The sequence below is a fragment of the Rhincodon typus genome, chromosome 7, assembly GCF_021869965.1.
Source record: "Rhincodon typus isolate 14 chromosome 7, sRhiTyp1.1, whole genome shotgun sequence".
NCBI classification, from domain to species: Eukaryota; Metazoa; Chordata; class Chondrichthyes; order Orectolobiformes; family Rhincodontidae; genus Rhincodon; species Rhincodon typus.
The window spans coordinates 68086978-68114159 of NC_063338.1; the positions used below are offsets into that span (position 1 = coordinate 68086978).

At 38.8% G+C, this 27182-nt stretch overlaps 1 protein-coding gene across 1 annotated transcript in view; it reads left to right on the forward strand.

Moving 5' to 3' along the window:
• Window positions 1–612: 612 nt before the first annotated feature.
• thsd7ba (thrombospondin, type I, domain containing 7Ba) overlaps window positions 613–27182 on the forward strand; it is an 886244-nt gene continuing 859674 nt past the window's right edge. The window contains exon 1 of the mRNA XM_048599575.1: window positions 613–679. The gene's annotated coding sequence lies outside the window, so the exon portion shown is untranslated. The remainder of the gene's footprint in view (window positions 680–27182) is intronic.

A 27182-nucleotide genomic window follows, 5' to 3' on the forward strand; every position in this document is an offset into this window, starting at 1 on the left:
AAGAAGTCTGAATGTCAAAGTCATCCTCTTACATATACCAGAGTGTTTAATAAATTAAATGATGGCAAGAGACAGAATATATTTATCAAACAAGCACTTACAATATTTATTTTAATGGATGAAGGGACCAAAAGTGCAGGTAAAGAGTTAATTTACCAACAATAAGAAACAATTGATTTCTCTAAATTGTCCTTACTAACTGGCATAAACATAACAGAGCTGAGTAAGGCAGCAAGAAACTTTACCAGATTTAATAGTACTATCCAGTAGCTGCTGTTTTCAATTACAGAAACATTCTTTTTATTCAGTCTTGCTTGCTAACACAGTCACCCTGGTATGGAACAGAATATCGAAATACTAATTTTAGAATGCAGAATAGCGCTCAGACAGATGCAAAGAAACTACAGCTCCTTTGAGAAATGAAGTGACAGATTGGTACATTTGTGTCACAATTGAAAGTAATTAGTTAAGGTTTGAGGAAAGACTTCATTTCGAAGGCTTGCGTCGATCATAAAATTCAACCAATAGGGTTGGACTGTGTAGCAGCTGTTCTTAGACAGTGCAATTCCACCTCTAGAGCACAGTCTTAATATTGTGTATAAAATGGGTGGTAGTATCGCACATGCAGCCTTACAGTGCTGGTAGTCAGTTCAAATACGATTCAGATCCTTCATCCCTGGTGAGTGATGTTGTTGCTGCTCTCTACTTGCACGATTTCTATTTTGCAGAATCAATATCGATAATGCTTCATCACTGGAGTTATTTTCCCAAGAAAGAAAAACACTTTAATGCTTATAATTTTTAAGTTCAAATGCATCTTTTAGAGCATTATAACTAATGAACTGTTTTCATATAGTATGTACATTGTTATTAAATTATGTGATTTTGATTTAAGCATGCTGTGAGTAAAGCAACATTTTAAATTAAATCTTTAAAAATCAAATGTTTGCTTTCTTTGATTTTATCTTCTTATTTTTGTGTTAGATGCAAAATCTGAATTCATGGTTGTTTGTATTGGGGAGTATTCCAACAGATCAAAAGGGAGTTTGATTCATGGGTCATTTTATTGCAGTTTATGGTACAACATTGATAACCTCTTTAGTGATTTGTTTTATTGTATAGAAAACAGTAACGTTTATATATCTGTGACTGATCAAAACAAGAGTGCTATGGTAGTGTTAAAGTGACTGAATGGAAAGCTCTCTTTAGGGAGTCTTGTATTTTTTTGTTGCGTAACAACATTTATTAAGTGTTTTGCTTCATTGAAAGTAGAAATAAATCATTTTGGTGGAAGACAATTACGAGTTTTAATGTACAGACCAATTGTGACTTACTAATTATTCACTAGTCCACAATCAAATTAATGAAATATTGAATTACACAGGTGAATTAGAAATTGCATTTTGAGTTGTTACACATTTGCTGGGAATAACACTGAGCCCATTCTCTCCACACAGAATCTTATCTCATGTTTTTGTGTTTAGTCTGCAAGTGCTACCACTAAGAGGCAACCGAAGTCTTTCTGATTAAGACCTTTTCAACATGTCCACTGAAAAAGTGATGAATTCAATGAGCAGCCTGTGTGAAACGGAGATTCAAGATCATATTTATAAGCAGGCATGCTGTTCCAGAGAAGAAAAGTATTTTCCCCTTTAATAATTAACGTCAAGTGTATTGTTGATGAATTAATTCTTAACGGTTCATTTTGTTTTGGACATAGGTTTAACATTAGACAAAATATCCAACTCATCAGCTCACATCCATTGTCTTGCTTCTGGATCAATGAATATTTTGCAGAATATTCACAATCTTGTAAAGGAGATGTTTTTGAGGTTATTTATCATAAAAATTTGTGTCACCATAAATCAGCATGTCTTTAATTTGTGTTTAAAGCACTTTAGGTATTATAGTTCTCGATAGACGACTTACTGAATTGTTTCAACATAGTGAAGAATGTTAGCCTAGAGGAGAGAACATGATTAACTTTCAATTTGATTAAACTACTACAAATTCAATGCAGCATAAAACATGTTTTCTTGACAAAGAACTACTCTGTCAACAACAATATGGAGTAAATTATCATGCCAGCAGTCGAACTGAAAATATCTGTAGACCTCTGGCAGTTGTCTCTACTTTTCCAGGGAAAAGGTTACATTTAGGCTGTTTTCTTTTGAGAGAAGGGAGGAGACACCTGCATCTACAATAAGTTCTTAAAATGAACTGTGAGGAGATTTTAGCCAGTGAACCAAAATTTATTCCGCCTTATCGTTTGTCAGAGTTCCTAATAATATTCAACACCATAGCTTGATAATTATCCATAAACGTAGTGTGAAGGTATGTTACATTGTAGGGTGTGCAGGAAATGGTTCTCTGATATAGTAAATTTTTCTTGTATTATTTAGTTTCTAATAAAAACAATAGACCAGTTTTTAGTGTGCATTAGCTTAATTCTGAAGCATAAATATTGACAATCCACTGGATACACAGCAGTAATGTAAAGATGTTAAATCTGTTTTTACTTTGTGTTTATAAGTAAATAAGGCTCTGAGAGGAAACTACAACACAAAGCCAGCAAGACAAGTAAAGTCTAGGATGAACAGCAGACCTTTATAGCAGCCATATAGTGGATCATTCCTCCCAACATGTCAGTTATATATTTTTAGGCATCAAATTGAATGTTTGTAATATTTATAATTAATATTTCCTTCTCTTCCCAAATTCAGCCATGGGATGGTGTTCAAATTAATTTTTACAAAGTTTATGAAACTTCTCACTATATTTTAAGGAGACACATGTTACAACAATAAAACTCTTTACATTAACTTTACAGTATGAAATATTGACAGCTGGGGGAGGCAATGGCCGAGTGGTATGATCGCTGAACTATTAATCCAGAGACCCAGGTGATGTCCTGGGGATAACACGGTGTAGAGCTGGATGAACACAGCAGGCTAAGCAGCATCAGAGGAGCAGGAAAGCTGACGTTTCGGGTTGAGACCCTTCTTCAGAAATGGGGGAGGGGAAGGGGATTCTGAAATAAATAGGGAAAGAGGGGCAGGCGGATAGAAGATGAATAAAGGAGAAGATAGGTGGAGAGGAGACAGACAGGTCAAAGAGGCGGGGTTGGAGCCAGTAAAGGTGAATGTAGGTGGGGATAGGTCGGTCCAGGGAGGACGGACAGGTCAAGGAGGCGGGATGAGGTTAGTGGGTAGGAGATGGGGGTGGGGCTTGAGGTGGGAGGAATGGCTAGGGAGGCGGGGACGAGCTGGGCTGGTTTTGGGATGTGGTCGGGGGGTGTAGATTTTGAAGCTTGTGAAGTCCACATTGATACCATTGGGCTGCAGGGTTCCCAAGCGAAATATGAGATGCTGTTCCTGCAGCTTTCGGGTGGCATCATTGTGGCACTGCAGGAGGCCCAGGATGGACATGTCGTCCAAGGAGTGGGAGGGGAAGTTGAAATGGTTCGCGACTGGGAGGTGGAGTTGTTTGTTGCAAACTGAGCGTAGGTGTTCCGCAAAGCGGTCCCCAAGCCTCTGCTTGGTTTCCCCGATGTAGAGGAGACCACATCGGGAACAGCGGATGCAGTATACCACATTAGCAGATGTGCAGGTGAACATCTGTTTAATGTGGAAGGTCTTCTTAGGGCCTGGGATGGGGGTGAGGGGGGAGGTGCAGGGGCAGGTGTAGCACTTGCTCTAGTTGCAGGGAAAAGTGCCGGGGGTGGTGGGGCTGGAGGGGAGTGTGGAGCGGACAAGGGAGTCCCGGAGAGAGTGGTCCCTCCGGAAAGCAGACAAGGGTGGGGAGGGAAAAATGTCTTTGGTCATGGTGTCAGATTGCAGATGGCGGAAATGTCGGAGGATGATGCATTGGATTCGGAGGTTGGTGGGGTGATACGTGAGAATGAGGGGGATTCTGTTTTGGTTGTTATTGTGGGTAGGGGGTGTGAGGGATGAGTTGCGGGAAATGCGAGAGACACGGTCGAGGGCATTTGCAACCACTGCGGAGGGGAAGTTGCGGTCCTTGAAAAACGAGGACATCTGGGATGTCTGGGAGTGGAATGCCTCATCTCGGGAGCAGATGTAGTAGAGGTAAAGGAATTGGGAATAGGGGATGGCCTTTTTGCAGGAAGGTGGGTGAGAGGAGGTGTATTCTAGGTAGCTGTGGGAGTCAGTAGGCTTGAAATGGATATCGGTTTCCAGGTGGTTGCCAGAGATGGAGACAGAGAGGTCCAGGAAGGAGAGAGAGGTATCAGAGATGGTCCAGGTGAACTTAAGGTTGGGGTGGAAGGTGTTAGTGAAGTGGATGAACTGTTCGAGCTCCTCGTGGGAGCATGAGGTGGTGCTGATACAGTCATCAATGTAACGGAAGAAGACGTGGGGGATAGGGCCAGTGTAGCTTTGGAAGAGGGATTGTTCCACGTATCCTACAAAGAGGCAGGTTTAGCTTGAGCCCATGCAGGTACCCATGGCCACCCCCTTTGTCTGTAGGAAGTGGGATGTCCTGGGGACTTGGGTTGAATCCCACCATGGCAGAAGGTGGAAATTGAATTCAATAAATATCTGGAATTGAGAGTCTAATGATGACAGTGAATCCATTGCCGATTGTCGGAAAAACCCATCTGGTTCACTAATGTTTTTTAGGGAAGGAAACTGCCATCCTTACCTGGTCTGGTCTACCTGTGACTCCAGACTCACAGCAATGTTTTTGATTCATAACTGCCCTCTTGGCAATTAGGGGTGGGCAATAAATGCTGGCCTAGCCAGTGACACTCTCATCCCACGAATGAATATTTTAAAAAAGTGCCTCAAACCAGGAAATAGATTGCTATATAATGTTGTGACAAAACAAGCCCAACCAATGTTAACTACACACACATCCCCCGCCCCCGCCCAAAATAAACCTTGAATGTGAAATTGATCAGAGACTTCCTGGAAGTTGATGCAAGAGTGAGCCAAGCTATTGCTCATTTTTGTACTACTGCTCAAGATCTATTTTACCCCAATAGAGTGGCACACAAACAAATTACATAGAGAAGGATATTGAAATAACCTGTGAAAGAAACCTGCTCTATATTGATTCAACTTCCTCCGGTTTCAGTGTTGCATATATTGCTAAAATTTCCAGCCAAAATTTGAAAGCAAAACTTAGAAAGACACTTTCATAAAACAGAAGTGTTGAATACATTCTTCCAAAATGTACGAATTTCCACAATCACTGTCATTTCTTTCTTGTAATCCACCAAAACAAGTAAATTCAGCCACGGCCTGACACTAGCTTTTTACAATAACTTTTTTCATGTCATATGTATTAATCCAACTATCTGCCACTGACAACACTCATCAGCAGAATAGATGTTATAATGTAAAATATAAACTCTGCAGGGGCTCAGTTTTCTTTGCATTATATATCATGTAATGTATCCTCTCTTGACTGCTTATCCAAATTTTGTCTTTTTATTTTACCATTACTTTGTAAAACAATTGAGCTAACAGTAATTATGGTACAGGATATGTTATGAAATGCTACCATAGAACATACTGCAAGGAATTAACATTAGCACATCTTACCCAACAGACCATAAAAAACAATGTTGTTGGGACAGTGTGCATGGAGACTTTAATGTGCAGTGTACATTTCTTGGGAATCTTTAGCTGATTAATCATACTATGCAATGTTGCAAGTTCAAGTTCACATTCTGTTTACTTTGATAGAATCAGGGTCTTTCTGCAGTGTTAAGGTTATGTGTCCTTCCCCTTTGTTCATGCATATTTTCCTCGAACATTGACAAGGTGAAAAAATTGAAAATTGCTGCCTACATTCATGCTTTGGTGCTGGAGATGCATACAAACTCCTCTGCACTGCAGCTGATTCCCTGCCTATTGAATTATGCAGTCGGAGCTGGTCAAATAACAGTTCTGCTTTCACACTGTTGCCTATTAGCAGCACAGTGTCTGAAGCTGGCGCATCAGTTCCTGAAAGAAAAATAATAGTTAAATGTGACCTAACTGATCTCTTGATTTTTATAAATTATTGGCCCGTTTACATTATTATCTATTGTCTATTTCAGCTTACATGAATGAAACCTGAATAGACAATTGCAGCTTGAAGAACAGTGCAAGTAAAAGCAATCTGAAGGGGAGCTATTGGCTTAGTATTCAGATTATCCAGATTCACAATACTAGCATTCTGTCAGAGTAAATACACCTATAATGATATTCAGGTCAGAACGGAATAGCAAAAAGCAGACATCCAATTAGAGACCAAGCTAATAAAATGCAAACCCATCGGGGGAGTGCTTACGATTTGAGAGCAACGTGATGCTGAATTGCTCACTTTTGTTTGCAGTTTCTGTTCTCTGTTTGCTTGAGAACTAATGAGATTTAAAATGCCTTTTTTCTGACTTCTGATTATGTGCTGCACCAGCACTATGCTTAATTCATCATTCAAGGAAAAGAGCAGACTAAAGATGGTCCTTTATGGATATTGCTGTAAGTAGTACATTACTATTTATCCTTTCAGTGAAAAACAAGGTTTCTTTTTTTTAACCACTGAGGGTTTATATCTCACAAGAAACATTTTCATCACTTTGGAGCAACAAATTATTGATTTCTTTCTCTATGTTCTCTCCTTTTGCTGTCGTGGCACTTAAGGCTTATTACAGTACAATTTGCTTAAAACTCTGGGGATAAGTATTGTTAAAGTGCTGCAGAATGAGGCTCAATGAATAGTATTTCCTTAAGTATAATGCATTATGGCTAGCTTAAATCAGTTTTAGACTAATAATTGTTGCTTATTAGGTGTTATGGCTAAACATCTGATGTGTCTGAAATGAACTTCTAATTTCTTCAGCTCATAGACTAGTCTGTAAACTGAAGAGCTTTCAATTCCTCTGGGGTAAGTCTTGGGCTGATTCTACTTTATTCTTCCTGTGGGCCGTCATTACTGAATTATTGTGAGTTGGTGCAACAGATGCTCTGTAGGATTCTACTGTTGATTGAACTGTAATGGCCATGACAGCAGGGAAGATGGTTAGACAGGGATCAATGGATGAACCAAATGAAATATGTACAGTTATTTGATATCTGTACTGTAAGATGATTCATGTAACATTGCAGCAGCAAATGTTAATTTTTCCTCAAGCTTCAGTAACATTTCTGTATTAACCTTTTCCACGTTCGTAATCTGGAGAAAATACATTTTATCAGGTGTGCCTTTAACTCTGTCAAGGAAAGTAAGTAATTACATTGTGACTTATCTGGGTTCTGTGGCAGGTCAATTTGGATCAGTCACTTGTCATCAGCCTTTTTGTTGATCTGAAATAGATATTAAATAAAATTTCATTTTTGTGTGTACATACAATTTTGTCCAAAATATACAAATGTAATCAAACATATGGAAATAACATGTTCACAATAAAACCATATTAATATCCAGCTTATATCTTGGATCTTGCACAACCGAAAAGTATTAGTAACATACAGATTTCATTGGCAATGTTTTGATTTCGTTCTTGGGTAAATGTGTTCAATGCTTTAGCGCAGAATTCCATTTGGTACTGTTATAGAGTAATTAGTCCATAGCTAGACCTGGATTAACAATGCAGAGAATTTGGGAATCATTTTGACTTCTTGTCAAATATTGTCAAATATGGCACCGCAAATTAGCAGCTTGTTTTACACCTCTTTGATTATAGAATTGTGAAACAATGTAAAATGGATTATCAATTCTCTAGTGTGCGTCAAAATAATTCTTTAAGAATTTGAACCCCATCCGAAATTATTCAATTTGCTTAGAAAATAATTAAAATGATGGTAGCATTAAAATTAACACCACTGTGAAGCTGCCAGATTGATGTAAAAAAACCCAACAGATTCTGATGTTTGGGGAAAGAAACCTGTCATTCTTACCCAGTTTGACCTCAGCTCCACAACAGAATGATTGCCTCTTAGCTGCCCTCTGAATCAGTATGAATCTTATATCAGTAAATCATGCAGTATGCAAGCAAAGAGTGCTGAAAGATAAACGCTAGCTTTCCAGTTGTGATCATGAACCAAGAATGAGTTGTTAAAATAAAGGATCTGTGGACTTTCTAAAGTCTCCTTCTGAACAAATAGCAAAGACTGCACCATCAACAAACCTAAGATCTTTTGATGTCGTAAAGATATTTGCGCTGAATCAGTTTTCTGTACCTCATTTTGGTTCTGTTGCTTTCTGATTTATAATGAAATTGAATTTAAAAGAAAAAGGTATTTATTTTGGCTTATCTCCAAGGTATAAACAGTATATCAAGGGATATTTGGAAGTAATATTTAACTGATGGCTTCAGTTACTAAGTTATACTTATTAAGTCAGGACCAATTTCTATATTAAAAAAGAACCCAAACTGAGATAAATTTGCCATTGCAAGGAAGAGCACATTCTTCAAATTTTGGTATATAATATAAATTAGTCATTTAAATTACGATGTTGATATATAGCACTGCCACTTGCCATCTTTTGTTTTCAATACTTGCACCTATTCCTGCTACAATCAAATGTCTGTGTGTCTCAGTTATAAATGTCATGGTGATGGATAAGTGCTCCAAAGTATTATGGACATCTTTAACTTTAATTTCCAAGATATGTTTTTAAAAGAAGGCTGTCACAGGTAAAAAAAACTTCAGATTATATATTTAGTGTTTAAAAATATCAGAAATTGCTGGAAAACATCAACGGGTCTGGCAGGATTTGTGGAGCGAAAGCAGAGTTAACATTTCAGGTCCGGTGACACTTCTTGACAGCTGGATTTAGTGATGTCTGCCAAAGTTCTGTGTGAGAGCCATGGAAAGTTGCACTCGTAGAATGTCAGGGAAACTTCAAACAGAGACAGATGTAACAGAAAGAGATAATGAGGGGGCTGACTAGTCTCCCCTGTCAGCAGAATGATGCGTCTTGGAGAAATTGTCTTGTGTTTCACTCTTTCAGGAAAACACAAAAAAAGAGATTTTAAGGTTTTCATGTGTACCAGGGTGTGTTTGAGTACAAGTGCGCTGTGAATGTCAGATTGATGAACCTCCTGCTAATCATGCCTGCATTGCTAGGAAAAGGATTATTTCACTCTGAGGTCTAGAAGCCAGCTTGCAAACAAGCCAGTCAAAAGGAAACAGGAAAACAGAAGGAATCTGTTGTTTTGAGTGCTTGCAACAAAGCACTGTCAAAAGGAAACAGGACAAAATAATTTTAACAAATTGTGAAGTCAAAAATCCCATGGGGAGACAATGGCCTAGTGGTATTATTGCTGGACTGTTAATCCAGAGACCCAGATAATGTTCTGGGGACCTGGGTTTGAATCCTGCCACAGCAGATGGTGGAATTGAAATTCAATAAATATTTGGAATTAAGAATCTAATAATGACTATGAATCCATTATCAATTGTTGGGGAAAAACCCATCTGGTTCACTCATGTCCTTTAGGAAAGGAAGCTACCATCCTTACCTGGTCTGGCCTACATGTGACTTCAGATCCAAAGCAATGTGGTTGACTCTTAAGTGTTAGGGATAAGCAATAAATGCTGCCTAGCTGGTGACACCCTCATCCTATGAATGAATAATAGATAAAGTGACTGTGTAACTATCAGCACTCTTTACAAGCCACTTGAAAAAGACTGATCCATATATCTTTTAACTTTTATCTTTTTTGGACACACTTACTATTCCTAATCTCTATATAAGTCTGTTGCATTATTCCTTTTTTTATTCATTTAGTAGCCAATAAACTCATTGACTTATTAACTCATAATGTCTGGTAAAATTGGTTCTTTTAGAACATGAATGCATTTCTTCTGGGACAGGCATCCACAAGTGAGGGATCCTTTTCAAATTAACCTCATTGTGACCAAAAGAGAAGGTGCACAAATAAACAAGAGGTGCCAGTTCAACCATCCTCATCAAGGAGATTAATGATTGGGATTTTTGTCTTGAACTGAATAACTTACAGAATCTTGCCCGAGGTCTAGTCACAACAAAAAAATTTATATCTTATTGAAAGTTTTTGCTTTCATAGTGCCAGTATTGCACAACCCAAGATCTAAATTAAATGATAAGTTAATTTACATTATTTGAATGCTAGTGTAAAATGAAATAAAGCAGTGATGATTATTTCCTGATTGTAAGGTAATTATGAATGAAAAAATGATTCAGTCCATTAGGTCACAACCAGAAATATTCTAAGGTATATCCATTTTATGTAGTCAGATTTCAAATAACTGTTGTGTTGTTACATCTACTGCTCACCTCAAATTCATTCCATGCAGTAATCATTCTTTCTGTGAATAACTTTCTTATGTCACTCCTAACTTTGCCTCTGTTTCCTTGTTTTTTCACACATTTTAACCTAAAGTTCTTTTTTTGCATTGATCTTTCTCCTATCATTGACTTTCTTATACACTTAAGATCATATAATGATTTATTGTTGTCACCTACTGATATGCAGTGAAAAGTATTGTTTTGTGTGCTGTCCAGACAAATCATATCTTATGTAAATATATCAGCCTAATAGATCAGAAGTTAAAATATTGTGTTACAGCTACAGAGAAGGTGCAGAGAAAGATCAACTTTGATATATGAGATGTCCATTCATTAGTCTGATAACAGCAGAGAAGAAGCTTTTTTTTAAATCTGTTGGTACACATTTTCAAACTTTCATACCTACTGCCCAATGGAAGAAAGTGAAAGAGAGTATAACCGAGGTGGGAGGGATCTTTGATTATGTTGGCTGCTTTCCCAAGGCAATGGAAAGTGTAGTCGGGGTCAGTTGAAGGAAGCCTGGTTTTTGTGATATACTGGGTGTTCACAACTCTGTAATTTCTTGCAGTCTTGGGCAGAGCAGTTACCGTACTAAGCAATGATGCATCCAGATAGGATGCTTTCTATGGTGCAGCTACAAAAATTGGTGAGCGTCATTGCGGATATGCTGAATTTCCTTAGCCTTCTAAGGAAGTAGAGGTGTTGGTGTGCTTTCTTGACTGTAGCATTGGTGTGGATGGATCAGGACAGATTGTTGGTGATATTTACTTATAGGAACTTGAAGCTCTTGACCATCTCCACTTCAGCAGCATCGATACAGACAGAGATGTGTTTTGCACTCTGCTTCCTGAAATTGATGACCAGCTCCTTCATTTTGCTGACATTGAGGGAGAGATTATTGTCTTTACAGCATGCCACTAAGCTATCTATCTCTTTCCTGTACTTTGTCTTGTTGTCATTTGAGATCCGATCCACACGGTTGTATCATCAGCAAATTTTTAAAATGGAGTTAGAGCTGAATTTGGCCGCACAGTCATGAGTGTATAAGGAATACAGTAAGGGATTGAGTATGCAGTCTTGCAGAGCACTGGTGTTGAGGATTATGGTGGAGTAGGTGTTGTCACCTATCCTTACAGATTGCAGTCCATAAGTCAGAAATTTGAGGCTCCAGTCACAGAGGGAAGAGCGGAGTCCCAGGTCTCGGAGTTTGGGAATGAGTTTTGTCGGAACAATGGTGTTGAAGGTGGAGCTAAAATCAATAAATAGGAGTCTGATGTAGGTGTCCTTGTTATCCAGATGTTCCAAGGATGAGTGTAGGGCTAGGGAAATGGTGTCTGCTGTGGACCTACTGTGATGGTAGGCAAATTGTAGCAGATCAAGGTAATCCAGGAGGCTGGAGTTGATGTGTGCCATTACTAACCTCTCCAAGCACTTCATAATGATGGATATCAGAGCCATTGGGTGGCGGTCTTAAGGCATGTTGCCTGATTTTTCTTTGGCACTGGGATGATAGTGGTTTTCTTGAAGAAGGTGGGAGCCTCACATCATAGTAAGGAGAGGTTAAAGATGCCTGCAACTACTTCTACCAGCTGAGTGCACTTGTAGAATATCCTGGTATCAGGGATCATATTGTTACCTCTGAATTGCCAAGATATGAATATTTGCATTGCAATGACCAAAATAGGACACCATTATTTAAGATATGGTCTGACTACAGCATCACACATTTTGTTTATGATTTTTGTCTCATTTATTTCACTGTTTATCAAAGCAATTCCATATTCTACCTTCCTTATTGATTGATTGCCATTCACCATTGGATGCACATGTCATGTAAAGTCTGCTAAAATATCTAGGTCTTGTCCAACTTCACTTGTGACTACCTCACCACCATTCATGGAATACACATGCCACCTACTTTTTTTCTTCCTAATGCTGTGTCTTGCCCTTGTCTGCGCTGAACTAAACCTGCAAATGTTCTTGTATACCCATAGTACTTTGCAATATCTAACTGATTTCATCAACTCCATGCCTCATAATTTGGTGTTTTCTGTAAATTTCTGTAATTTGTGTTGAAGTTTTTCTGTAATTTGTGTTGAAGTGTTGAATTGATGTTGCTATATAGGTTCAAAAGAGTCATGGTTCTAACACTCGAAAAGAACATTTGTCTTTTTTCTTTCCAACTTCCCTTCTAAGTTCTTATCCTACAGCTTTTAAGATTTTTAGCCAACTATCTTTTTCCTTTTTGGGCATATTCTTAGATGTAAACAGCCCACAACACATACAGAACTCTTTTTAAATCTGCAATATTAATTCTAATTCTTTTGGCTGCTACCTACCAGGCATATTTCTCTTGGTGAGTTTTTGTTTGATTTATTTTTCTCAGGTATTCACTTAAAAGGGAGAATTCACCCTGTTAACTCTACTTTCATGAATGCGCCTATGCTAGCTTATAAATTTTATTGATGACCTTCACTTTCAATTATAATGCTTTCATGTGTTCTCCTGTGCCTTTTTAAAAACAATATTTCATTCCATTTGAATGCAACACTTTAGGTTTTTTCTGAATTCCTCCAGTGATACCCTATTTCAATCGACTTCTGTTTTGCATTCCTTTTAAAAATGTAATCAGAGGTTCCATAATGTTTGAAAGGACTACAGGGCTGATATTTGACATCATCATTTCTTCCAATTGGTGACCTTACTACTCATGTTCACAGATCTTGAGTGAATCAATCAACCAATATTTCTTCTTTCGCTAATGGTAGGGTCTTCTTCAACTGCACTTCATGTTTCTGTTTATATTTACAAGATCATTGGAGCCCTTTCATGTACTTGCCACAGTAGTCAAACAGATTGGAAATTGTGGCCTGGTTTCTAACATAGAGATTCAGACTGTAATAACAGAACCATGGCAATGTTCATGATCACCATTCAGAGGTTAAATTTAGGATTTTGGGGTTTTACATTTGGACTGGTCATTACCTCATTAATAGCTATTTCTGATACTTAGATGCAGAAAGGTGTTTTCCCTTGTGGGAGAATGTATGACCAGAGGGCAAAATCTCAGAATAAGGAGATGCACATTTAAAACAGAAATGAGCAGGGATTCCTTCTCAAAGAGGGATTGAGAGTCTGCGGAATTCTTTATCACAGAGGGCTGATGAGGCTAGGTCATTAAGTTTATTCAAAGCTGCAATAGACAGATTTTTAATCAGTAAGGGAATCAAGGGTTATGGAAAAAGTCAGGAAAGTGGAATTGAGGATTATCAGATCAGTCACGATTGCATTGAACAGTTGAGCAGATTCAATCAGCTGAATTGCCTACTTCTGCTCCTACATCTTATGGGCTTATGGAGTAAGGATACAGTGATTTATTTTTAAAGAAACAAGTTTATCTACAGAGAATTTAAATGCTTTTTAAACAAACAGGGAGAATGCTAGGGAAACTCAACAAGTCCGGAAGCATCTGTGGAGAGAGAAACAGTTAATATTTTGATTCTGGTATGTTTTTTCTTCAGAATAGTCTCAGAAGTGTTTCTCCAGCATCCAGCTTGTTTCAGTATTTTACTTTTATGTAAATACTTTTTAAAAAAAAAATCCATTCTTTTAATCTGTTTGCACATTATGATATTCTTACTTTTTGGGTCCACTAAACATAACAAATAAAATTAGACAGGAAGAAAGTTCGGTTGGCTTCCAAGGAAATGATAGTATTTCACAGTAAGATGGCTCATTTATCCAACAAACCTTTTAAAGCATTCATTTTCAATTTGTACTTGAAAGTTTCAAAAGCTCTCAAAAAACTTTTTTAGATTTGATTTTCTAGTCCAGCGATTTGATGCTGCCATGGCGCAGTCTAAGCATATGAAATGTATATAAGGAGAGCCAAGTGTAACAGAAAGGTGACAAGAATGTAAAATTTGTTGATCAGAAAGCGTAAGGAAAGGTTTATGTTTTTGATTGGAAGGTGCAAGAATTTACATGAATGGATAATTTGAAGGACATTCAAGGAAGAATACACATTACAAGCATCAGTCAATAAATCAGTGATATTTCAGTCTGCAATCTAGAATTAATTATCAGGGAGTAACACTGTGATCATAACTGAAGACAACGTGGGTAGGGAATGGTTAATATTGAAGCGAGATTAAAGAAATGGGAACATTAAATGAAATAAGATTGTTAAAAGGAAAAAGGATAAAAATATTGTTGACTGAAGTAATTATTTTTCACTCCTGCTAAAATGTTTACCAGAGTTATTTTAAAGGCGAGAAGACTAATTTAAACCTCTTGTTTTTGAGGTGATTATAAACAGTCTGCAGGCCAATCATTTTGGCTTTGGATACGTCCAAATGGTTATGTTTCTGGGTGAGGGGGGATGAACTGACTTCTATTCTTTACCTAACCTCTCTCTTGGTGGGTTGCAGCAAGGTTAACTAAAAAGGATCCCTATCCACACTATGACCTTTACCAGCCCAAATATATTTGTTTTTAAAAGTGCTGATTTTACCAAGCTTTCTTGAGTTAAGCAATTACTTTATGAGTGACTAAGATGGGAGAAAAGATAATAAAATGTAACATTCATGCACCAGATTAGAAATTAGAATTGGATCCAAAACATAAAAGTAATTAAAAAAAAAGAATCAGACTTTGGCTTGTCCATGACAGGCTGTGAAACACTGTGGCCATTAAAGTCGTGATTCCGGTATTGCTGACTTTACCAGTTGAATAATTGTATAGAGATTCTTGGTTCTGCAATTCACTAAAAGGAGTTTGTTCAGTTTCCTTTAAGGATGGATTTGCTGACTTCCCTTGTCTTCAGCAATCAGCGAGAGAGAGAAAGACATTATTTCTTTTTACATGCACATGCAGGATTGTCTCATGGAAGTTTTCAGCTGTATCCCTTCACAGCACGCTTTAACATGGGGAACTTGAACCCCAAATTATAAAATTAGCACACAGCACTCTAGCACATAGAGAGCAGGGGTTGCAGTAAGTTTTTAACTTCCATTTTTGTTTATTCCTGGAAGACTAAAACACCAGTGATCACCCAGAGCTGTCTTCCTTTCAACTCATAAGCATGTCCTCAGTTTGGGATCCAGCTCACAGGAGATGGTTTTCTAGGTTATTATCTCTGTAGCCATTGAAGATCTTTGTACAGTTTTTATTTGGAAGGCATCTCTCCTTTTGAAGTGTTGATGTCTGAGGTTCCTTGATAATTTTCACATTTGGCATTCCGTGATTCCTCTCAAGACTCTGCGTTATCCACACAGGGATGATCCAGACGACACTCTCAGCCATCTTTTAGCTTGTATGTCTTTCTTTTAAAGAGCACACATTGTATTTAAAGGTTTAAGATAGTCATAAGTCATTTGGGTTATGGTCTGTTATTATGACAAAATAAAATTTATTATTTAAACAGATACATTGTGTAAATTGTGTTTGTTTTAAATTTTATGTGCATATAAAAATGTGAAGGAGGCTGATTACTGGTTGCATGTCCATTATTTGTTTTATGTTCCATAAATATCATTAAGTGCAATAAACTAAGAACGATAATGGGTGGAATCTTCCCAGCTCCCAAACAATGTGGAGTCTGGTGAAAGATCTGGGAGAATCATATGAGATAACAATCAAAGCACCTGTTGACATCAGGAGCAACCAGTTCCATTTACCGACAAAGTTCCAGCCGTCAAAATAAGATTCTTCCTAGTGATTGGTGAGAGGCCTATTAACCGGGACCCTCATTATCACCTAATCACACCTCACTATTGGCAGAATGCTATTCAACCATGCACCAGATAGGAACCAGACAGAGAGAATTCCTGACATGAAAGTCAGGGTGGCTACCTGATGACTTCAGCTGACCACTTGCTCCTCTCGATCATTATCTTGGATACGGGGCACCAATGTCTCAGGATGCCTTCCACAGGCAGAGGTCACATGCATCTTATATTCTCAGATATTCATTTCTGATGCACGCCAGCCTCCCTGCACCCTCATGGCACATCCACTTACGATATGTCTCTGCAGTTCCATGTTGCATCGGCACCTATATTTGGAATGTTTCTGCAAGGACACTTAAAATGCAAGGATAGGCATCCAACCCATAGATTGGACTAGGCTGCAACTCCTGGCTGCTCGCTTACTCTCAGCGCACTTTTACTTAGAGCCTACCTGGATGCATTGTTATCTCGCCTTGCTTTGCCTTCTTATGCCTTGGCGCCTCTGGCACAGCTTAAAAACTTGCCATGCCGCTTAGTGCAGACACAAAGTGGCGTAGCTTGACATACTTGCTGGCAAATCTGTCAAGGGCTTGCTTAATAGCACAGTGCCACACAGATCTCACATTTTCATTTAGTCCAAGTGGCAAACAGATTGCCGGTGCTGCAAGGAAATGGTCATGTCTCAGTGGCCAATCAGTTCAACAACCTGTTCTTTATCTAGATACATGGAACTGCCATGGGGACCAAATTTGCACCTAAATACGCCAATATTTTCAAGCACAAGTTTGAGCAAGACTTCTTTTCTGTGCAGGATCTCCGACAGACGCTATACACCAGAGACATCAACGACATTTTCTTCCTTTGGACTCATGGTGAGGGATCACTGAAGCAAGTACACAACGATACCCACAAATTTCATCCCACAATCAGACTTATCACGGACTACACTTCAGACTCAGTCTCATTCTTGGACACAGGCATCTCCATCAGGGACAGACACCTCAGTACCTCACTCTACCACAAGTCCATGGATAACCTCACGATGCTGCACCTCTCTAGTTTCCACCCTAAACATATTAAAGAAGCCATCCCTACGGACAAGCCCTGCGCATACACAAGATCTGCTCAGATGAGGAGAAACAAAACGGACACCTGAAGATTTTGAAGGACGCCCTCATAAGAACAGGATACAATGCTCAACTTATCGATTGCCAGTTCCGATGTGCCACGGAAAAACCGCAACTATCCCCTCAGAAGACAGACACAGGTTATGACCGATAAAGTACCCTTCGTCGTCCAGTACTTCCCTGGAGCAGAGAGATTATGCCATGTTCTTTGCAGCCTTCAACATGTCATCAATGATGACGAGTATCTTGTCAAGATCAACCCCACGCCTCCACTTCTCACCTTCAAACAACCACGGAACCTTAAACAGACCATCGTTCGCAACAAACTGCCCAGCCTTCAGGAGAACATCAACTACAACACCACACAACACTGTCATGGCAATCTCTGCAAGACATGTAAGATCTTTGGCATGGACACTACCATCAAATGTGGGAACACAACTCACCACATACATGGCAGATATTCATGTGACTCAGCCAATGTTATCTATCTGATACGCTGCAGGCAAGGATGCCCCGAAGCCTGGTATATTGGTGAGACTATGAAGACACTACAAAAATGGATGAATGGACACTGCGCAACAATCGCCAGACAGGGATGTTCCCTTCCTCTGGGGGAACACTTCAGCGGTCAAGGACATTCAGCCTTCGATCTTTGTGCAAGCGTCCTCCAAGACGACCTTTGAGATACGCAACAATGCAGAATCACTGAGCAGAAGCTGATAGCCAAGTTCCATACCCATGAGGACTGCCTCAACAGGGACCTTGGGTTCAAGTCACGCTGTGTGTGACCCCACCACACTGTTTGTATTGTTGTGAAGTTGGGTACAGTATTCATGGATTGGATGGCAGAACATTAAAATTTAGTGTTTATAAAATATTGGTGTCTGTAAAATGCGAGGGGGTAAAGCAGTGTGTGGTCCCTTTAAAAGATGATGTGCTTTTTCTCAGAGATTCAAAAAGAATATCTGTGAGCAGCAACTTGTGGGTTTGCAGGTGCTCAGAGCACCTGAATTGAAACATTTGTATGAAAAGGCTGTTCAGTCAACAGGCCCAGGTGCAGTTTTGTTATCAAGACAACAAGTTTTGAATTTAGCCAATTAGATACTTCCTAGATACCAAAAAACAATTACATTTAAATCTGATTGTTTTGACAACATAGTACCAATCCTGTTGTTAGCAATGTTGATATGTCATCAAGGGTATAAAAGAAGGGCTGTTGGGCAAAGATAGGAGAGCCAACCGCCATCTGCAGAGTTAAAAGCTCTCAGCTGTCAAGAAAGAATTGCTGGTTCTCACAGTCTTCTCTTAGTTTTAGAGAAAGCACCATCTAAATCAAAGATGCCTACGGTACAACTAGTTAATATTTCTGACAGAAGAATTCAATGGAGAAAGTATTCCTGACAGAACCTTCGACAGAGAAGGCACAGAACGTTCCAGAAGATACATAACATGGTTGTAACTTCGAGAGACTAAATTCTTCTATTTTATTCATTTTTGTTTTATATAAGTGGAATTTGTATTTATTGGAACAGCATACCATTAGAATCTTATTTTATTTGGAAATTGTTAATAGTTAGAAAGGTTTTTTTTGGTTTGTTAATAATTTAGTTGATATGTTCACTGTTACCATTAGATAAAGAAATTGTTACTTGTTGATTGTAAAGTGAGTGTCAGGGGATTATTTAACTTAACCACTAGAAGTTGCTGAAAAAATGCCATCTGTGGCACGTAGGGGAATGTTCACAGGACTCATTCAAGGTCATGCAGCTTTGCATATCATCAACAATTTTAGCCCTTCAGCCCATCTTATACAAGGTGTGAAGCCTATGGGGTTGATGGATGGTTGTGTGATCCCACAACCAACAGGTCAGATCCAAGCCCTGCAGCCCTGCCACATCCAGCTGTGAATGGTGGTGGACAATTAAACAGCTCACTGGAGAAGGAAGCTCCACATACACCCCCATTCTCAATGATGGAAAATCCCAACACACCAACGCAAAAGATAAGGCTGAAGCAATTACAACAATCTTCAAACGGAAGTGCCGAGTGGATGATCCATCTCAGCCTTCTCCAGTGGTCCTCAGCACTACAGACACCAGTCTTCATCCTATTCAATTCACTCCAGCTGATATCAAGAAATGGTTGGAGACACTGGATACTGACACTCATGCTCGTTTATTGTCACTTCAGTTCCTTCTCTCTCCATCATTCCACACAGTCTGTTTCTCACATTCCTAACTCTCTCCTTGTGAAGTGAGAAGTTACACCTCCAGGAAGAGATGGAGAACCAGAGGTAGCACTCCACTGGTAGGCACTCAAATTGCGACGGTGGATGATGCACTGAAGATTGGCAGCATGGGCACTAGTAAAGGAGATCTCAGAATAATGTAGAATTCAGACATCAAGTCATCATTGACTGAAATGTGAACATCTGCTGTATGATGACTTGAAACCTTTTTCCTCATGTCCCTTCCTGTCAGAAGGCACAGGATATTTGTAGCAATTTTTAACCAAATCTGACTTTTTAATGGTTACCCTTATTTCCACACGGTGCCTGTACGGTATCAAGCGACATGTATGGCAGAGAACTGGCAATTAGTATTTTAATTAGCTGATCTAGCAAATTTTAGCAGATTCAGTTCTGCAGGGCATTGACAGTACAACTCCAGACTCAATGGAGCAAGGCTGGTGCATCTGGAACCAATCCATATGGAATTTTGTGACATCAGTTGGTGAGTTTTGAATATCACCTTGCTGTGATTCTTGGCTCTAAAAGTGGTAGGAGTTTACAGTTAGATACAATATAATATTCCATAAAAGCTTTACAGAGTAATGAAGAGAACCATGAAATTATTTTCCTAAAATATCATTAGAAGTCTCTGACTATATTCCTTCAGTCAGTGGCCCTGATGTTCTGCATGACATAAATGTCCTGTTGGTAGAAAACAACAAATCATCTGATTCGTAATCAATTCAATAGGACAATAACTGGTAGAACAGATGATTCAATATAATATAAAAAGATAATTCATAAAAAGAATCAAGGTTTATGCTCCTTAAAAATTTAGAAGTCTACAACTTAGGTTAGGTTTGACCTTAGATGCAAGATAAGATGGAATTGAGACAATGATTTGCACAATAGGAATTCCATCTTGCAGGATGTCATGCTAGACTTTTCTGGTTTGGTTATAATCTCAACATCATCCTCAATGCTGGACCTGAAAATTGCCACAGAGGGATTTGTTAACTCCTGATTAAGAAATTCCCTTTGGGACCCCTGCTGGATTAAACATTGCAGGCGGACCAGTGAGGTAGCGTGCTCACTAGGAGGGGTCCAGTGATGTTCAGCTGCCAGTTCCACTAGGAGTGCTGGATCCGCAAGGAGGAAACCAGGAGAAGCCTTAGATGGAGGCAACCTCAATTAGTTAAAAATCCATAGGATGGCTCGTGACATTGGCAACGACATCCAAATTCCAGTGGATCCATGTCCAGGTCATAGCAAGCACTGATTCATGCCCCCTCTCCCCCCTCTGGTAAGATTGGTAGGATAGAGTGAGTAGGGTAGCTATGCTTTTTGCCAATCTTGCTCCTGGTCACACCTCCCTGGATCAGAAAATTCAGCCCATTATCCTTCTCATTGTTATTCAAAATGTTGGTTTCTGCAGGAGCCAACTGGGATGACTTGGGTAGATTTGCTGCCACCAATCATAGAATCCCTACAGTGTGGAAGCAGGTCATTCTGCCCATTGACTCCACACCAAACCTCCAAAGAACATTCAACACTGCCCCACCCTATCCTGTAACCCTTTATTTCCTGTGGCTCATGCACCTGCCCTGCACAGGGCAATTTAGCATGACCAATCTTTGGATTGTGGAAGGAAACCCATGCAGACTCAGAGAGAATGTGCAAACTCTACACTGATAGTTGACCCAGGCTGGAATCGAACACATGTCCTTGGTGCTGTGACGTAACAGTGCTAACCACTGAGCCACTGTGTCACCCCAAGCTTTCTTTTGCTAGTTTTAGTGTATACTACTGATAACATGGGGAAAGATGCTCTTTGATTTCTTACATAGAAGATAGGCTCAATGTTTTTGAACAATAAATAGGTTTATTGCACATCATATAATAGCCAGTAGATTTAAGATACATAATTGCATCTTATGAGACAATAGACAAATTAAGAGTAAATACACATACAACTTTAGTTACATGCTGTTAACATTAAGAACAATCACTGGAGCACAATATAGATGCTGATAAACACATGGAAAACTCAAAGCACACTGATTAGCTCCTTCCAGGAACCGTGCTTTATATTCTGATGGATGGAGCTTATTTTGTGATGTTAATTAACCCTTTCTGGTATTAACTATCTTATGCAGCAATCAGGATGTGCATTGTGTGATTTGCATAATACTGCTATCAAATACCTCATTTGTTACATGTTTGTTAATATTTCTTTTTTCTCAATTCTCTTGTAATTTCTCTACTTCCCATCACCTGCACACAAGTCCTACGTTGCTACTTGACAGCAATGTTCATGCCTTCCTCTTGCACTCATTACTTCCTTCCATCAGGCTTTTTTCCAATGTCCTTGGAGAGTATTAGTCTAATATAAAATAACCTGCCATGGTTTAAGTTGACTCTGCGAGTTAGGTATCTGTTAATCAAACGAAGTGCTCGCATTACCTGTAGTGGCAGTCGATTTTCTTCAGCAGATTTAACCCTTCACTACAGCAGGATTATCAAATTCTCTGGAGGTTATTGTGCTGAAGTGCTGTTTCATGATTGTTAAAGGTTCATTACTGTTGTTAATGAAAGCCAATTCTCTCAATTGTGCATGAACAGTGTACGTTTCCTTCATTTCATTAATACTGACAAAGGGCATAATTTTCCCACCTTTGTTTGTGAAAACAGGAATTATTACCACCCAGTTCAGAATAGTTCACATGTATTCGTATGCAGAGAGTTTCTAATATAGTATGAGGAAAGCTTTAATGTCTTTTCTGCTAAGAATTTCTTATTAAAGCAATGGGAATTAATTTAGTCTCATTAATTATCTTACACACTGCAAATTAGTTCAAAAAATACTGAAAAATAAATATTTAAATGGAACACTTATTTATCGACCTTCTGTCTGAATTTCATCAATTTTGGTCTAAAGTAAATGGAAGTTTACCTGGTTCAAAAGTCTGCTATTCAGATGACTGGACTGGGATCCTGGTAACATAACACCAAGAAAGTGTGCTCTAAAAATGGCAGTGTTTTGCCATGACTCACTGCAAATCAATGCTCAGTATTCCCAGAATCATAGTAAATGGGAACATTCGATTTAACAATTTTACGGAAGGGGCTAATTCAAGTTAATGGAATATGCATATCGGGTTTCTGTTCCTTAATCAGAAAATAACTACTTATTGCAATCAAAATGTTTTAGCCAAAAACTAAACAGAAACTTGAATTGCCAAATTACAACTCTATACCTTAAACTCTACCCTATTTTAAAAAAAATCCCATAGATGTATAAATAGACATAGAGACATGACACAAATACTTTGGGTGGGGAAGGGAAAAAAATAATCATAAAAGCCCAGTTTTTGCAACAGTTCAGATCATAGACCGTGATGAGTTATTTATGTTTGGCTATCTCTCAATTCCTTCCAATTATTTGTTAATGATGTGAAATAGTGAGTACAATGATTTTCAGGCTTTCACTTATTGGTTGGCAATTCACCCTTTCAGTGCCTCTGAAGGTGGTTTTCCCTTTTCCTTTCAACAATGGATTTTAAGATTTTGGAATTGACAGGGATAGACGAAAGAGAGTAGCTAGCTACTAAGAATTTTCTTTTTACTCCAGACAAAAAGGGGAGGGGAAAAGAGAGAGAGAGGCTGATACTTTCTCTTTGCAGGATGGGTGTTTCTGTTCTTTCATAAAACCTAAGGCTGTAGCCACCTGCCAAGGAACCAATCAAAATATTGTTACTATGCTGAGTTCTCCTGAGCCCACAGCAACTAGTTCTGATTGAAAAGCCAATCAAGTACTTGGAGAGGCTGGGATTAATTATTCTGTTAAGGGGAAGTCATGTATGACCAATTTGATTTAACTTTTCAAAGAGGTGACCAGATGGGTAGATGAAGGCAATGCATTTGAGATAGTCCATTTGGACTTTAGCAAGGCCGTTGATAAAGTTTTTATCATGATAATGAAGATAAGAGTCCATGGAATCCAAAGAAATTTGGCTGAATGGATCTAGAATTGGCTGAATGGCAGGAAGCAGTGAGTGATGGTTGGGGGGGTGGGGGTTTGTGACTGGAGGCCTGGGTCCAGTGTGGTTCCACAGGGGTCAATGCTCGGGCCCTTGCTGTTTGCGGTATGTACAAACAATTTAGATTTGAACATATATGGCTTGTTGAATACGCTCACAGGTGATATGAAAATTGGTGGTGTGTTAATTCGTGAGGAGGAGATAGCCTTAGCCTTAGATTGCAGGAGGATATAAATGGGCTGATCAGATGAAGTGACTAGTGGCAAATGGAATTCAATTCAGATAAGTAAGTGGTGATGTATTTGGGCAAGATAACAAGGCAAAGGAATACATGATATACAGTAGAATCCTGGAAAGCACTGAGGATCAGAGGGACCTTGGCATGCATATCCACTATTCCCTGAAGGTAACAGGCCACTTGCTTTTATTAGCTAAGGATAGAATTTAAGAGCAGGGAGATTATGCTGGAACTGTATGAAAATGTTGGTGAGGCCACACCTAGAGTATTGTGAGTAGTTTTGGAATTCACATTTGTGGAGGGATGTGATAGTAGTGGAGAGGATGCAGAGGAGATTTGCCAATATGTTGCCTAGGCTGGAAACTTTTAGTTATTAAGTGATTTTGGACAATTTGGGGTGATTTTCCTTAGAGCAGAGGAGACTGAGGGGTCGGGGTCATGATGGAGATGCATAAAATTATGAGGGACATAGGGTAGACAGGAAGGAACTTTTCCCTGGTAAAGGGATCAATGTCCCATGGGCATAGATTTAATCACAAAATAAAGCTGGCATCCAAGTTCAGTGGGAAGGCAAATGGAATGTTGGCCTTTGTTTCAAAGGGAATGGATTATAAAAATAGGCAGGTTTTGCTAAAATTACACAAATCACTAGTCAGACCACAGCCAGAATATTGTAAACAGTTTTGGTCCCCTGATCTAAGAAAAGATGTACTGACTTTGGAGGCAATCCAGAGAAGGTTCATTAGGTGATCCTGGGTATGGAAAAATAGACCATTCAGCCAATTGGGTGTACTTCACCATTCAAGGAAATCATCGTTGATCTAATAATCCTCAACTCCATTTTTGTACTATTTCTCTACAACCTTTGATTCCCCTAATGATTAGAAATCTCTCTATTTCAGCATTGAATATACTTAACACAGCCTCAACAGCCTCTGTGGTAAAGAATTTCACAGATTCATTACCATTTGAGAGAAGAAATTCTTCCTTGTCTCTGTTTTAAATGTGAGAATTCTTACTTGTGATTATGCCCTGTAGTCCTAGACTCTCCCAAAGGGGGGAAACATTCTTTCAGTATTTACCCTTTCAAGCCTCCTAAGAATCGTATGTGTTTCAATATGGTCACCTTTCATTCTACTGAATTCCAATGAGTACAGGCCCAGCCTTCTCACCTTTCACATGCATTATATATATGCTGTGTAAAGTCATCTTTTAAAAAAATTATAGAATCTTACAATAGTGTAGATGAAGTCACTTGGCACATTGTGCAGCATCAGCTCCTTCAAAGTACTATCCAATTATTTCAATTCCCTCAATCTTTTCCTTATAAGCACTGCACACTTTACTTTAAATTATGTACCCAATGCCCTTTTGCATGTTACCACTGAATTTACATGCACACCTTTATCAGATAGTGCATTGCAAATCATCATCATCCACTTCATAAAGAAAAACTTTCTTCATGTCACCTGTGGCTGTTACGCTGCTAATCTTGTTTGAAAAAAATCCTGGAAAAAAAAGTCGCACCTTGTTGAATGATATGTAACTGGGATTTTTACAGCGTACTAACTTTACAATTGCTACTTTACTAGCCTTAAGTTGATTTCAAATTCATGATCTGTCAAGAATTTTGCTTTGGCTGTTATCTTAATCCAATCCTAATTGCATTTCATTATCTGCATTTAAAATAAAAATGGAAGGATATTGGCATTTGTAACATCTTGGTTTCTGGTGTATAAATACCTTAATATGATTGGTTCCTTTCCTGTTTACTGATGTAACTGGTGCTGCGGTACATCCCTTTGCCTTGGCATGAGATTTAATCTGTCCTTTGGAAACCGTGCCATAGACGTCTAGTTCGTTATTAGCTGATAGCAATATCTAGAGCCTTTATACTGAGCATAATATGAAAAATTGTACTTGTTTCAACATCTATGTATTACAAAAGCATTACTGACAACATTTTACAAGGCCATAAAGGATAAAAGTTGATGAAATGCATTTAATTCCAGTCATTTCCTTCTTATGTGTCGCTTTAGCTTTCCTCCTGTCATGTTAAGATTGATAGAGAAGAAGACTAATAATGCATAATGCATAATCTTTACAAAAAACTCCAGCATTTTTAGAAATCCAATTATGACCCATATAAGAGTCAGTTGTTAATTTTGACACCACCAGGTTTGAAGGCATGAATTGCCTCCTGTCTTTTTAACTTCCTTGTCTGGGCATAACAAAGGTTTAACATCTCTTTGGTAAACGGTTAGATCTTTAATCCAGCTAAAAAATGAATTAATTTGTTTTTCCTGTAAGCAATTAGGAGCCAATTCACAATCCTCCTGCATTAAAGAGCAATTTTACTCTTGTTAATGCCAAGTAAAATAGTAAAGATGCAATATTGAGCATGCGGCCTTTCGCGGTCACTTTAGTTCTCATATCTACACAATCAAACATTAAAAGCAACAACTGTCCAATACGAAAGGTAGATAAAAGAATATAGAATTTAGAGTCATTTGGGTATCCATACACGATAGTTATAACTTGATACCATGCTGTGCTACTTGGCATTTTGGATGATAAGCAGTAGTGAAGGTTGCAGCTACTTCTTAAAAATTCTTGGTTTCCTGAAGTTTCTTTCCAATTAGTTTGTCAATTTTCTCCTAGAGAGAGAGACAGAGCCTTCCCTAGCCTGTTTAAATACTGCTGTCTAAGATCAAGGATAGAAGATGGATAGGCATCCTTAGAGGCTTCGCAGTGGGGTTAAAATTGTTACAGAGATAGTAGGAACTGCAGATACTGGAGAATCTGAGATAACAAGGTGTAGAGCTGGATGAACACAGCAGGCCAAGCAGCATCAGAGGAGCAGGAAGGCTGATGTTTTGGGCCTAGACCCTTCTTCAGAAATGGGGGAGGGGAAGTGGGATCTGAAATAAACAGGGAGAGAGGGGGAGGCGGATAGAAGATGGATAGGCATCTGAAGAAGGGTCTAGACCTGAAACGTCAGCCTTCCTGCTCCCCTGATGCTGCTTGGCCTGCTGTGTTCATCCAGCTCTACACCTTGTTATCTCAGATTCTCCAGCATCTGCAGTTCCTACTATCTCTGTCTAAGATCAAGTTGTTCTGCTTTTGCCTTAGAAGGAAACTTTTGAAATAGTAGCTTGTTTGTATATTCTGTCTGCTGAATTCATGGTGTCTAGGCTTGATAATTGTAAGGTCAAAAATCACACTACACCAGGTCATAGTCCAACAGGTTTATTTGAAGACACAAGCTTTCAGAGTCTCACTCCTTCAGGTGTCAGAGAGAGAGGTGACATCAGGCACAGAATTTATAAGCAAAAGGTCAAAGGGTCATAGGACTGTTATGGCATTGAACAAACCAAAGATGGCTGTTAAATCTTTAATTAGTTAGAAAGGATCGATATGCAAATTCCCAACTTTCTTTCAAGTCACTGCCCCGAGATTTGTAGATAGTCAATGTGGCATTTTATAAATTCCTACTTTGGAAATAAAACCAGTCTGACTCCAAGTTGATAT